Raw genomic sequence first — 13,708 nt, forward strand, 5'->3', positions numbered from 1 at the left:
TGGAACAGTTTCATTTAATTTATAATAAAGTCAAAATATCTATAAATCAATGTCATGTGGTTAATCAAAATTCGATCTTAATGAAAATGATACGAATCTTAAAGTAACTTCTATTGCCATTGCCAATATGTAAAAATAGCCTACGTTAAGCCAACAAGTAAAAACATTGCAGCCCGCAGGTAGAAAATATCCCGATAAAGATAAATATCCTATAAATCACATTGGCTACGCATAGCCTGTCTGCAAGGAACTTGGAACATTGTATCAACAATTAACTTGATCCAAAATCTTGTGATAGCAAACTTGACACATTGTATAAAATATTCTGGGCCCTGCGAGTTTCCTGCGCCATTAAGCTCTAGACAGACAGCCACAGCTTGTCGGCTATTTGTGCAAGGTATAAGAAATAATCAGATAGGCCTATTTTATGACGCTTCCACCGGATCAGAGCATGACATTTTTACTCCTTTCATGCTGAGTGGTTATAGAAAGGGAGAGCGCTGGAAATATTTTCAAAGGAACAATTGTCATTCTCAATGGAGGTCAAACAGACTTTGTTTACTTGCTGTTTGATTCAAATTAAAAAATACTTTGAGAAGCTCCACGGTGATGGTGAGTTAAGTCAATCAGAAATAGTATCAGATCCCCAAATGGGCACATTTACAAGCCTACATTTGCGTGCAGGCCAGGTAGCCTAGGCCTACTGTACTTCTATGTATAAACAGGTGCGTGTCCTTACTCAAGATTGACAGGAGCACTCCAAACAAAAGACAATGAATAAATTGATGACTCGACCAGTCGACTAACTCGGGTCAGCTCTACTTTTTACAAAAAAATGAATGTTAGAAAGTGAGATTAAAATGCATTTAATTGTCCTTTTTTGTCAATGATCTACACACAATATTCTAATGTCATACTGGAAGGAAAAATTATACGATTATGAAAAATAAGATTAGATACGTATTCAACCTCTTTGGCAATGATTACAGCTATGAGAGTTTTTTGGTAAGTCTCCAAGAGCTTTGCATACCTGGATTGTACAATATTTGCCCATTTAGTCTTTAAAAAATTCAAGCTCTGTCAAGTTGGTTCTTGATCATCGCTAGACAGGCATTTTCAAGTCTTGCTATAGGTTTTCAAGGAGCAAACTAACTAGGCCACTGAGGAACATTTGAATGTCGTCTTGGTAAGTAACTCCAGTGTATGTTTGTAATTTTCCTGCTGAAAGATGAATTTGTTTCCAGTGTCTGTTGGAAAGCAGACTGAACCAGGTTTTTTTGTATCCCCCAAAAACTCCTTTGTCCATGCCGATGACAAGCATACCTATAACATGATGCAGCCACCACCATGATTGAAAATATGAAGAGTGCTACTCAGTGAAATGTTGGATTTGCCCCAAACAATGCTTTGTATTCATGACCAAAAGTGAATTTCTTTACCACATTTTTTGCAGTATTACTTTAGTGCCTTATTGCAAACAGGATGCATGTTTTGGAATAATTGTTTTCTGTACAGGCTTTCCTCTTTTCACTTTGTCATTTAGATTAGTAGTGAGGAGTAACTTCAATGTTGTTGATCCATCCTCAGTTTTCTCCTATCACAGCCATTAAACTCTATAACTGTTTTAAAGTCACCATTGGCCTCATGGTGAAATCCCTGAGCGGTTTCCTTCCTCTCCAGCAGCTGAGTTAGGAAGGACGTCTGTATCTTTTTAGTGAGTGGGCGTAGTGGTACACCATCCAAAGTGTAATTAATAACTTTACCATGCTCAAAGGGATAGTCAGTGTCTGCTTTTTTATTTTCACCCATCTACCAATAGGTGCCCTGCTTTGCGAGACTTTGGATAACGTCCCTGGTCTTTGTGTACCTTACAGATAATTATATATGTGTGGTACAGAGATGGGGTAGTCATTCAAAAATCATTTTAACCACTGTTATTGCATGCAGAGTGAGTTTATGCCACTTATGTAACTTGTTAAGCACATTTTTACTCCACTTTGACATTATGGGATATTGTGTGTAGATCAGTGACACACAATCTCGATTTAATCCGTTTTAAATTCACTCTGTAACACAACAAATGTGGAAAAAGTCAAGGCACTGTATTTGATGTGGCGTGCACTTACAGTAAAGTGAGACTTTGGAGTTGCCGTCTTGTGTTGTTCCTCATTGTGAAGAGAGGGACTGTTTAGCTGTGCTGACTGTGCAGTCCTGGCAACGCCGCGTTTGAACAGCGTTAGTGTTTAATGTGCCTCCCTTGCCCTGGGTGACCCTCGGGGACCCTCGGGGTGTGTAAACATTTACAGTGTCTGGCCCCTGCCTCTGCGGCCCGGTAGGCTGGCTGTAAACCACCACAGCTGCTCTGTTTGAGCCCAGAACACAAGCCTCCAACTTCCCTCACATGAAACACTGTATGTCCATGGGAAGTTATGTAAAACGGGAGGGGAAAGAAACTAGAAACTGGTTTGGACCAGCTAAGGATTAAAGAAAGCTGCCGTATTCCCGCTGGAAGGTGAATTTCTGCCTAAATTCCCTGAAGCCTCAGGATTAACCCTTTAGTGGAACAAAACTGTCCAGTTTGTGTGTGTCGGGGTGGGGGGTGGGGGGGGGGGGGGGGGGGCGGGGCTGTTACGCTTATAGGCCACTAAATACTCTGGGAACGTTCTACGTTTGCGTGGCAGTCCTAGTACCTCACAAGCCGATTAAAGGGGAAGTAGAGAAGGAGCACACTAACCTAGCAGTTTCTACCTCAGCTTAGGGAAGCTTAAAGGAACTATTGTACATGTAACAATTTCACCTGCTAATAGCCCTACTTTTCAATAGCATATCACTAGTAGTAAAGGAAACATACTTCTCTGACTTCCGCATGCCACAATAAAATAGCTTTATTGGTCTGGCCAGCTTGTGTACACCTTTCACTGTTGCATGATTGATTCTTGTTTGCAAGGTTGACAACTTGTAACAGATGTCTTTTAAAGTACGATAAGGTTGTAAAGCGATTCTCAGCTTTCTCAAGTTTTTTTTATTTTTTAACACAAATATTATGGCTAAAAGGTTACATGTTACTCCTTTAATGGGGATAGCAGTGCCTGCTCCCCTTCCTCGCCCTACCCAGCTCCCAATTGAAAGGCTGTCGACGCCCCTGATTGGCTGTAGGGCAAGAAATTAAATACTAACCTGGGTCTGACAGGCCAATTAGCTTTCAACAATGTCCTTCCCCTGTTTGCGTCAATTATCAAAGGGAAGAGGTAAAGAGAGGACCTGGTTGTTCAGACCTACGCTAGTGTTTCCTGGTTCCATGAGGATGGAGCAGACCTATAGTGGAGTGAAGCCCATCCAGTTGAGTGAATGAGAAAGTGATTAAGAGGGGAGAAATGAAGAGTGCGAGGACAAAAGAGGTCGGGCCTCGAATGGCCGTCTTAATCGATTCCTTCCAATTTGGACAGGATTAGCCCACTTCCTCCCCGGACCTCTTATTGAAGAGCAGCCAGTGGGAGTCGGATTTGGAATCAATAGATAAAAAGAACAGTTTCTCCTTGTCCCCCCCTTCTCTCTCTCTCTCTCTCTCTCTCTCTCTCTCTCTCTCTCTCTCTCTCTCTCTCTCTCTCTCTCTCTCGCTCTCTCGCTCTGTCTCTCTGTCTCTCTGTCTCTCTGTCTCTCTGTCTCTCTGTCTCTCTGTCTCTCTGTCTCTCTGTCTCTCTGTCTCTCTGTCTCTCTGTCTCTCTGTCTCTCTGTCTCTCTGTCTCTCTGTCTCTCTGTCTCTCTGTCTCTCTGTCTCTCTGTCTCTCTGTCTCTCTGTCTCTCTGTCTCTCTGTCTGTCTGTCTCTCTGTCTCTCTGTCTTTCTGTCTCTCTGTCTCTCTGTCTCTCTGTCTCTCTGTCTCTCTGTCTTTCTGTCTCTCTGTCTCTCTGTCTCTCTGTCTCTCTGTCTCTCTGTCTCTCTGTCTCTCTGTCTCTCTGTCTCTCTGTCTCTCTGTCTCTCTGTCTCTCTATCTCTGTTTCTCTGTCTCTCTGTCTGTCTGTCTCTGTCTCTCTCTCTCTCTCTCTCTCTCTGCCCACCTGTTAAATCCGTTGATTGAAAGATTACCACCGTGGCCGCATTGAGGTTTATAATGAGTGTATTTGAGAAGACTGGCCTCCTTTCTGTCCCGGCGGAGGTGAGACTGTGTGTTGGATTTCAGAATTGTACTATACTCTATAGCCCTTGCCCCTCAATGAGAGAGGGGATTGTTCAGCCAGGCTCAAAAGGGGTTCGGAGGGGCAGATGTCGGCTTTGGCCGGGGGAACGTGGGCACACACTGAGCCTCCCTCGTGCAAAGCTAGGTCATCGTCGATCGATCACCCTTGGCCCAGTTAGAGATGAGGGACGGGGAGGGGGCGTTATGGGGTAAGTTGACCCAGGCTCTCAGTAGAATGCTGCTGCCTGTCTCTGCCTGCCTGAACGATTCCAACCGCTCACAGAGAGAAAGAGAGTGTGAGGGAGATTATTACCTGGCAGTGACAGGAGAGGGGAGCTGCTCTCCCATTTGCATCTTCTGTCCTTTGCACAAAAGCAGTGAGGAGGGTGGGTGGGTGCTTAGGAAAGCGGTGGTGGGTAGGGGGGTTGAGAGGGTGAGGAGTGGGGCAGCAGAGGTATTAGAACCCCCCCTGCATGTAAATGCCGAGGGGCTGCACAGTTCATTGACGTGACTCCCATTAAAAATACCTCATACCCTCAATAAAAAAGGACTTAACTGGCGGGAAGCATTCAGATCGGCTCGCCAGACAATCAATTTCCCCTGAGAGAAACGGGAGGGGGGGGGGGGGGGGGGGGTTAAAAATATCAGTGTGTAGGTAGTATCACTGAGGAAGCCAAGCCAGGGAAAAAAGCCATATTACAACCTATGTGTTTTGATAATTGCATTGTTTGCAATATAACCTATAAGTTATTTGCCACCGTTATATATAGGCCTGAGGCTGAGACAATAAGAAGACACAGTGGCAAGATAAATTCAACCCCACCTTTGTTTATAACAACACCAGAGAGCAACATCTGTCTGGTGAAGTCGACAAACAAGCAGTTACAGTTGAAGTCGGAAGTTTACATACACTTAGGTTGGAGTCATTAAAACTCGTTTTTCAACCACTCCACACATTTCTTGTTAACAAACTATAGTTTTGGCAAGTGGGTTAGGGCCAAAAGTTACCCAATTTATTGTGGGAAGCTTGTGGAAGGCTACCCGAAACGTTTGACCCAAGTAAAATAATGTAAAAGCAATGCTACCTATTACTAATTGAGTTTACAGTATGTAAACTTTTGACCCACTGGGAATGTGATGAAAGAAATAAAAGCTGAAATAAATCATTCTCTTTACTATTATTCTGACATTTCACATTCTTAAATTAAATCTGTGATCCTAACTGACCTACGACAGGGACTTTTTACTAGGATTAAATATCAGGAATTGTGAAAAACTGAGTTTAAATGTATTTGGCTAAAGTGTATGTACATTTCCGACTTCAACTGTACATGACCTACTACAGCACGGTAAAGCAAGTTAATGTTTCAGATCGTTTCGGACTACTAAACAACTATTGATTTAGAACCACAGAGATTTACCGCAAGTCGCAAAGAAAACAGGAGCTGCCTCCACTATTCCAGCACCACTTCAATTTCAATATTTCATCATCAAATCACCTATACAGTGACAACTAAGATACTTTTGGTCATGTATGTGGACACCTACTCGTCGCACATCTCATTCCAAAATCATGGGCATTAATATGGAGTTGGTCCCCCCCCAGCCTCCACTCTTCTGGGAATGCTTCCACTAGATGTTGGAGCATTGCTGCAGGGACTTGCTTCCATTCCCCCACAAGAGCATTAGTGAGGTCGGGCACTGATGTTGGGCGATTAGGCCTGGCTAGCAGTCAGCGTTCCAATTCATCCCAAAGGTGTTCGATAGGGTTGAGGTCAGGGCTCTGTGCCGGCCAGTCAAGTTCTTCCACACCGATCTCGACAAACCATTTCTGTATGGACCTAGCTTTGTGCATGGGGGCATTGTCATGGTGAAACAGGAAAGGCCCTTCCCCAAACGGAATCGTCTACAATGTAATTGTATGCTCTAGCGTTAAGATATCCTAGCCCCACACCATTATTCGATCTCCACCAAACTTTACAGTTGGCACTATAAATTGGGGCAGGTAGTGTTCTCCTGGCATCCGCCTAACCGAACTCCTCTGTCGGACTGCCAGCTGGTGAAGCGTGATTCATCACTCCAGAGAACGTGTTTCAACCACTCCAGCCTACACCCTGTATTGCGCATGGTGATCTTTGGCTTGTGTGTGGCTGCTCAGCCATTGAAACCCATTTCATGAAGCCCCCGACGAACAGTTCTTGTACCAACGTTGCTTCCCGAGGCAGTTTGGAACTCGGTAGTGAGTGTTGCAACCGAGGACAGACAATCTGTACACGCTACGAGCTTCATCACTCGGCGGTCCCGTTCTGTGAGCTTGTGTGGCCTAACACTTTGTGGCTGAGCCATTGTTGATCCTAGACATTTCCATATCATAATAATAGCACTTACAGTTTACTGGGGCAGCTCTAGCAGGGCAGATATTTGACGAACTGACTTGTTGGAAAGGTGGCATCCTATGATGGTGCCATGTTGAAAGTCATTGAGCTCTTCAGTAAGACCATTCTACTGCCAATGCTTTTCTATGGAGATTGGGTGGCTGTGTGCTTGATTTTATACACCTGTCAGCAATGGGTGTGGCTGAAATAGCCAAATCACCTAATTTGAAGGGATGTCCACATACTTTTATATGTATCGTGTACCAAAAACAATTTAGTTCAATGGGTTTCTGTGTGTGTGCATGCGCGTGCGTGTGTGTTAGAGGTTGACCGATTAATCGGAATGGCCGATTAATTAGGGCCGATTAATTAGGGGAGATTTCAAGTTTTCATAACAATCGGAAATCGGTAATTTTGGATGCCGATTTTGCCGATTCTTTTTATTTGTTATTATTTTTATAAATATTTGTAAAAAATGAAAAAGATTTTTTTTTACACCTTTTATTTAACTAGGCAAGTCAGTTAAGAACACATTCTTATTTTCAATGACGGCCTAGGAACGGTGGGTTAACTGCCTTGTTCAGGGGCAGAATGACAGATTTTTACCTTGTCAGCTCAGGGATTCAATCTTGCAACCTTACGGTTAGCTAGTCCAACGCTCTAACCACCTGCCTCACGAGAAGCCCGCCTGTTACGCGAATGCAGTAAGAAGCCAAGGTAAGTTGCTAGCTAGCATTAAACTTATCTTATAAAAAACAATCAATCAATCACAATCACTAGTTATAACTACACATGGTTGATGATATTACTAGTTTATCTAGTGTGTCCTTCATTGCATATAATCGATGCAGTGCGCATTCGCGAAAAAGGACTGTCATTGCTCCAACGTGTACCTAACCATAAACATCAATGCCTTTCTTAAAATCAATGCACAGAAGTATATATTTTTAAACCTGCATATTTAGCTAAAAGAAATCCAGGTTAGCAGGCAATATTAACCAGGTGAAATTGTGTCACTTCTCTTGCGTTCATTGCACGCAGAGTCAGGGTATATGCAACAGTTAGGGCCGCCTGGCTCATTGCGAACTAATTTGCCAGAATTTTACGCAATTATGACATAACATTGAAGGTTGTGCAATGTAACAGGAATATTTAGACTGATGGATGCCACCTGTTAGATAAAATACGGAACGGTTCCATATTTCAGTGAAAGAATTAATGTTTTGTTTTCGAGATGATAGTTTCCGGATTCGACCATATTAATGACCTAAGGCTCGTATTTCTGTGTGTTGTTATTATGTTATAATTAAGTCTATGATTTGATAGAGCAGTCTGACTGAGCGATGGTGGGCACCAGCAGGCTCGTAAGCATTCATTCAAACAGCACTTTCGTGCGTTTTGCCAGCAGCTCTGCTGTTTATGAATTCAAGCCTATCAACTCCCGAGATTAGGCTGGTGTAACCGATGTGAAATGGCTAGCTAGTTAGCGGGGTGCGCGCTAATAGCGTTTCAAACGTCACTCGCTCTGAGACTTGGAGTAGTTGTTCCCCTTGCTCTGCATGGGTAACGCTGCTTCGGGGGTGGCTGTTGTCGATGTGTTCCTGGTTCGAGGCCAGGTAGCGGCGAGGAGAGGGATGGAAGCTATACTATTACCCTGGCAATACTAAAGTACCTATAAGAACATCCAATAGTCAAAGGGTAATGAAATACAAATGGTATAGAGAGTCCTATAATTCCTATAATAACTACAACCTAAAACTTCTTACCTGGGAATATTGACGACTCATGTTAAAAGGAACCACCAGCTTTCATATGTTCTCATGTTCTGAGCAAGGAACTTAAGCGTTAGCTTTCTTACATAGCACATATTGCACTTTTACTTTCTTCTCCAACACTTTGTTTTTGCATTATTTAAACCAAATTGAACATGTTTCATTATTTATTTGAGGCTAAAGTAATTTTATTGATGTATCATATTAAGTTAAAATAAGTATTGTTGTAATTGTCATTATTACAAATAAATAAATAAAAATTGCCCGATTTAATCGGTATCGGCTTTTTTTGGTCCGCTAAAATCAATATCGGTATCGGCGTTGAAAAATCATAATCGGTCGACCTCTAGTGTGTGTGTGTGAGGGATTGAGTAGAAAAAAAACATGTTGACTTTCCCAGAAATGCCATCCTCCTCTCTTTCATGACTCTGTCATATAGTACACGCTTTTAGTTTTTGTTGTCCTAGGCTACCTGGCTAAAATGCTTGCTCGCTAGCCTAACTTATGTTCATCGGTAACGATGCACTAGGCCAGCTAGTTAACATTAGCCTACTACATCTAAATACATATTGAACTGTCATCTTCTCAGGCCAGGGGCACAACAATGTATGAATTTGTGGTTGGATCAGAATCACCGTTATAATCATTTGATCGTACGGAGAACTAAGTAAAACCACAAGTCTAAATCCCTACCTCTATCCATGGCTAATTCAGGAAAGGGACCATTTTAGCTAGCTAGCCAGCCACCGGAGGACAATGACATAAAGAGACACAACAATTCAAGTTTTTCTGTAAATTATGTTTGGCTTGTGATTGGATTGGTGTGAAGCCAAATCCAAACTGGCTTCCCTTGACACTTTTTTTTGGTGAGCCAGGACCATTCACAGTTGAGCTCACTCACTTTAGCTCAATGCTGATCGGCTATTATTATAAAAAATAAATATCAAGGGTCCAAGTGGTCTCTGGCTTCCCCTGCATTCAATGCTATGGGCAGCAACAATGTAATACTCTTTTTGACCAGATGGCACTTTAGATACTTTGAGAGTATTTTAACTTTTTGTATTGTTTGTTGGTTTGGCAATGCCACTGTCAGTCAGAGAAACATGCTGAGAAGGATTATTACCACAGCAAGTAAGGTACTTGGAGTCAAACAGACAGGCCTGGATGAGATCTTTAAGGTCAGGGCCCTCTGTAAGGCTCACAAAATCATTTTAGACCCAAGTCACCCCCTGTACCTGGACTTTGAATTACTCCCCTCTGGGTGCAGGTATAGGGCACCCATCAGCAGGAAAAATAGAACGAGACAATCATTTGTGTCAGGTGTGATATCCCTCTTAAATAGCTCGGGCAAATGTTCCCGTTGACCCCGTAAGGCCAGCAGGCTAGTCTTTTCTTCTTTTCTTTTTTTAAATTTTAAATTTAATTTAATTTTTTTAAATGTAATTTTTTTTATAAATGTTTTATTTCTTATTTTTACTATTATTATTATTTTTATTTTATTTTATTGGTGCGTGACTGTTATTAAAAGTTGTATTGTCAATCTTGTTTTGTATTTAACGCCACTTTAAATGTGTACGTGACACTGCAACAAAATTTCCCCATGGGGACAATAAAGTCAGTAAGTAAGTAAGTATAGATGGCCTACACATACAGAGACAGAGGGGCTCCGTTTCTCTCCCTCGGATGCTTTCTCCAGTGAGATACATTTAGCCTCTTGCAAATTGAAGGAAAGTTATGAAACACAGAGACGAAAGAAACTGAGTGAACGTTTTATCTTTCTGGCCTTGGAATTAAAAGGAGTGTGGAGGCATTACTTAAATTATAAATCATAGACACTTGCTTTCAGCATCCCCAAATTCCCAGAGTATGTGGCTGCATTCTCCCTGCGCCAGGCCCTGTCATTTTTTATTAAATCTCCCTTTGTAGGTGACATTTGTAGCGTCCAACCCCCCCCCCCCCCCCACATCATGTCTGTCTGCAGCTAATGTATACGCTGCCCTAGACGGAGGCAGGGGAGGAGACGGCGGTGGAGCCAGGGTCTCTCGTCAAGCACTTCCCCAGGGAGGGGAAGCCCAGTCAGAGGAGAGCGAGGGAAGGCCCTGGGCTTTTCGGGGAGAAGGATGCCACTCAGCCCCCTACCCTTGTGGAACTGGCCTCTCCCTACAAAGGGATGTGTGGACAGAGAAGGATTCTGAGGTTTGAGTTAGTAGCTCTAAGAGGGCTGGGCAGGAGGGACCACGGCACAGCAGCACGCAGCAGCCCTTCCATAGCACCTCTTTCTAGTCCCAGACAGAAGCCACTGTACTGTACTCTCTACAGCATTTCACCTACATGATTTCAGTCTACAATTTGACAAGGATGTAAGAATGTGTCCAGGCCATTTTATTCTCTGTAACGTCATTTATTTTCTTGTGTGGTGGGTTTAACGTTGGCAAGATAAGCAGGAGTGACGATGACGCTCGTGGCTATCCATATGGTGTGTTTGTGACAGGCCTGTCAGAATGGGTTCTGTACGTTGGTGGGTTCTTCTTTTCCCCGGTCGGACCGCCGTAGGTCCTTCCCTCGTTAGACCGCACATGTCACAGCCGCTCCTGTGTCTGCCCCGTGATTGGATCAGACCTCTCGGGCTCTGTCCTGTGATTGGATCAGACTTCAGGTTCAATCTGTGTCTCCCTGTCATGCCTCCAGCCAACAGCAGGCGCTGGCTCTAAACCCAATGTCCAGAAGGCATGCTGACATCATCATCCAGCAGTCCTTGGAAGCCAATCGGGGAGGTGCATGGAGAATGAGTAGAACAAGAAATAAAAGAATGGGAATGTCAGTTCTAGTCATTCTTTTTCGATGCTGATATTCTGTGGGCCCTGGTCAAAAAGTAGTGTACTATATAGACACAGCCTATGTTCCAGATAATGACTCCAGTCTCTCTGTCTCTCTCGCTCTCTCGCTCTCTCGCTCTCTCTCGTGTTTGAGCCAGAGGTAGACATGACAGTAGAATTACCCTTCCATATCCAATTTGAGTACTGTACCTCCACGACCTGTTAAGTGGGGAGAGAAAGGGAAAGGGTTTCTGTAGAATATTTAAATGTGGTCACGAGTGGCAGCAGAAATAACAACCTTTTCCCTGATTGCCTGTGAGCCCGGAGGGAGAGAGGATTGGAGTGGAAATGTAGAGAGGAGGAGAGAGAAAGGGAGGGTATAGAAGAGGGAGAGAAGCAGCGGTGGACCCGGGGAGAATCTGCATGCACTTGACCTTTCCCCACTGATTGAACTGCCTCTTTTCCATCCCCTGTTTGGAATTCCACAGACTCACTGCACATGGCCGGCCTGCCGCTGTCATTATTCCACTTATTCCGCTTTAGCGGAAAGAGAGGTCAGAAGGATTTTCTTCAAAATGAGAGGTGATTGACAGCCAAGCGTTCCATGCTCCACCCCCTGCCCACACTCCCTGATATACACTCTTCTCAGTATCCCTAAGTGTATCTCTACAACAGCCACCCATATAAAAATAATTGTTTTAGAATGCACCAATTTGTTTTCATGAGGTAACAACTTTACCTACACTTGATTGAGCTTGCTTGGCACCATGGAACCAATGGAATAGTCCCAAAAGTTCAAACCCGCCCTAATTTGGCATTTAAAAAAGAAAAGAAATCAAAGACTATTTGAACCCAGGTCTGAGCATGGTTTTGAGGACCGGCACAGTCTGAGCAAACAGTACAAGCATCAGCAGCCTGTCTCATGCTCACTGCCACTCTGTTGTGCCAGGATGGTGGAGGGCATCTCAGCGCTGGCACTCAGATGATCATTTCCGGCGGGCCGCATCCCACAGTGCCATGCCTCTTTGCTCTGCCCTCTGCCGTCTGTTAATGGGGCAAGTAGGTGGCGTGTGGGTGGGGGTGTGGAGTATTGTTACTGCATAGTGCGGTCAGGCTCTGGGAGGCAGGCCACCGCTCTAGTTTTGGCCACAGTGGGACTTGGTTTAGAAACATACTGTCGGCTCCCGTTCCAAGCCAAACCCCCTCCCAGCTAGCTGGCATTTGCGCATCACAGGTGCATGACAGTGGCACCATATTACTAGTAGGGGAAGGAGTGTCCACGGCCCCTGCTGTCCCACAGGAAATGACATGGTAGCCCCCGCCATCTCTTGAGCTGAGCACTCAGTGCGCTGGAGCGTAGGATGCTGCGGAGGTGTTGCACATTGGTATCATGGGGGCTGTGAGATTCTGTTGTCACTGCCAAGGTTAGGACTCTTTCTTCATAAACAATATTGTAATGCTCTTATTAACGACACCATCTTTCGGATGAATCATTTTACAGTTGCTGTCCATATCCAGCACTGTCTATGGTGACTGAGACCGGTTTCCCCTGGCCTCTGACCATTCAGTCCAGTTAAGGACGACTGCAAGGGATGGACTGAGAAGATGGAGAGAGAGGAGAGGGTTGGACTGAGAGAAGAGAGGGTTGGACTGAGAGAGAGGGATGGACTGAGAGAGAAGAGGGAGATGGACTGAGAGAGAAGAGGGGGATGGACTGAGAGAGAAGAGGGGGATGGACTGAGAGAGAAGAGGGGGATGGACTGCGAGAGAAGAGGGGGATGGACTGCGAGAGAAGAGGGGGATGGACTGCGAGAGAAGAGGGGGATGGACTGCGAGAGAAGAGGGGGATGGACTGCGAGAGAAGAGGGGGATGGACTGCGAGAGAAGAGGGAGATGGACTGAGAGAGAAGAGGGGGATGGACTGAGAGAGAAGAGGGGGATGGACTGAGAGAGAAGAGGGGGATGGACTGCGAGAGAAGAGGGGGATGGACTGCGAGAGAAGAGGGGGATGGACTGCGAGAGAAGAGGGGGATGGACTGCGAGAGAAGAGGGGGATGGACTGCGAGAGAAGAGGGGGATGGACTGCGAGAGAAGAGGGGGATGGACTGCGAGAGAAGAGGGGCATGGACTGCGAGAGAAGAGGGGGATGGACTGCGAGAGAAGAGGGGGATGGACTGCGAGAGAAGAGGGGGATGGACTGCGAGAGAAGAGGGGGATGGACTGCGAGAGAAGAGGGGGATGGACTGCGAGAGAAGAGGGGGATGGACTGCGAGAGAAGAGGGGGATGGACTGCGAGAGAAGAGGGGGATGGACTGCGAGAGAAGAGGGGGATGGACTGCGAGAGAAGAGGGGGATGGACTGCGAGAGAAGAGGGGGATGGACTGCGAGAGAAGAGGGGGATGGACTGAGAGAGAAGAGGGGGATGGACTGAGAGAGAAGAGGGGGATGGACTGAGAGAGAAGAGGGGGATGGACTGAGAGAGAAGAGGGGGATGGACTGAGAGAGAAGAGGGGGATGGACTGAGAGAGAAGAGGGGGATGGACTGAGAGAGAAGAGGGGGATGGACTGC

At 45.1% G+C, this 13,708-nt stretch overlaps 1 protein-coding gene across 1 annotated transcript in view; it reads left to right on the forward strand.

Annotated features, from left to right (window-relative positions):
• fam222aa (family with sequence similarity 222 member Aa) overlaps window positions 1-13,708 on the forward strand; it is an 81,293-nt gene that overhangs the window by 44,916 nt on the left and 22,669 nt on the right. The gene's annotated exons all lie outside the window — the stretch shown is intronic.

This window comes from Salvelinus fontinalis, chromosome 28 (genome assembly GCF_029448725.1).
Source record: "Salvelinus fontinalis isolate EN_2023a chromosome 28, ASM2944872v1, whole genome shotgun sequence".
Lineage (NCBI taxonomy): Eukaryota > Metazoa > Chordata > Actinopteri > Salmoniformes > Salmonidae > Salvelinus > Salvelinus fontinalis.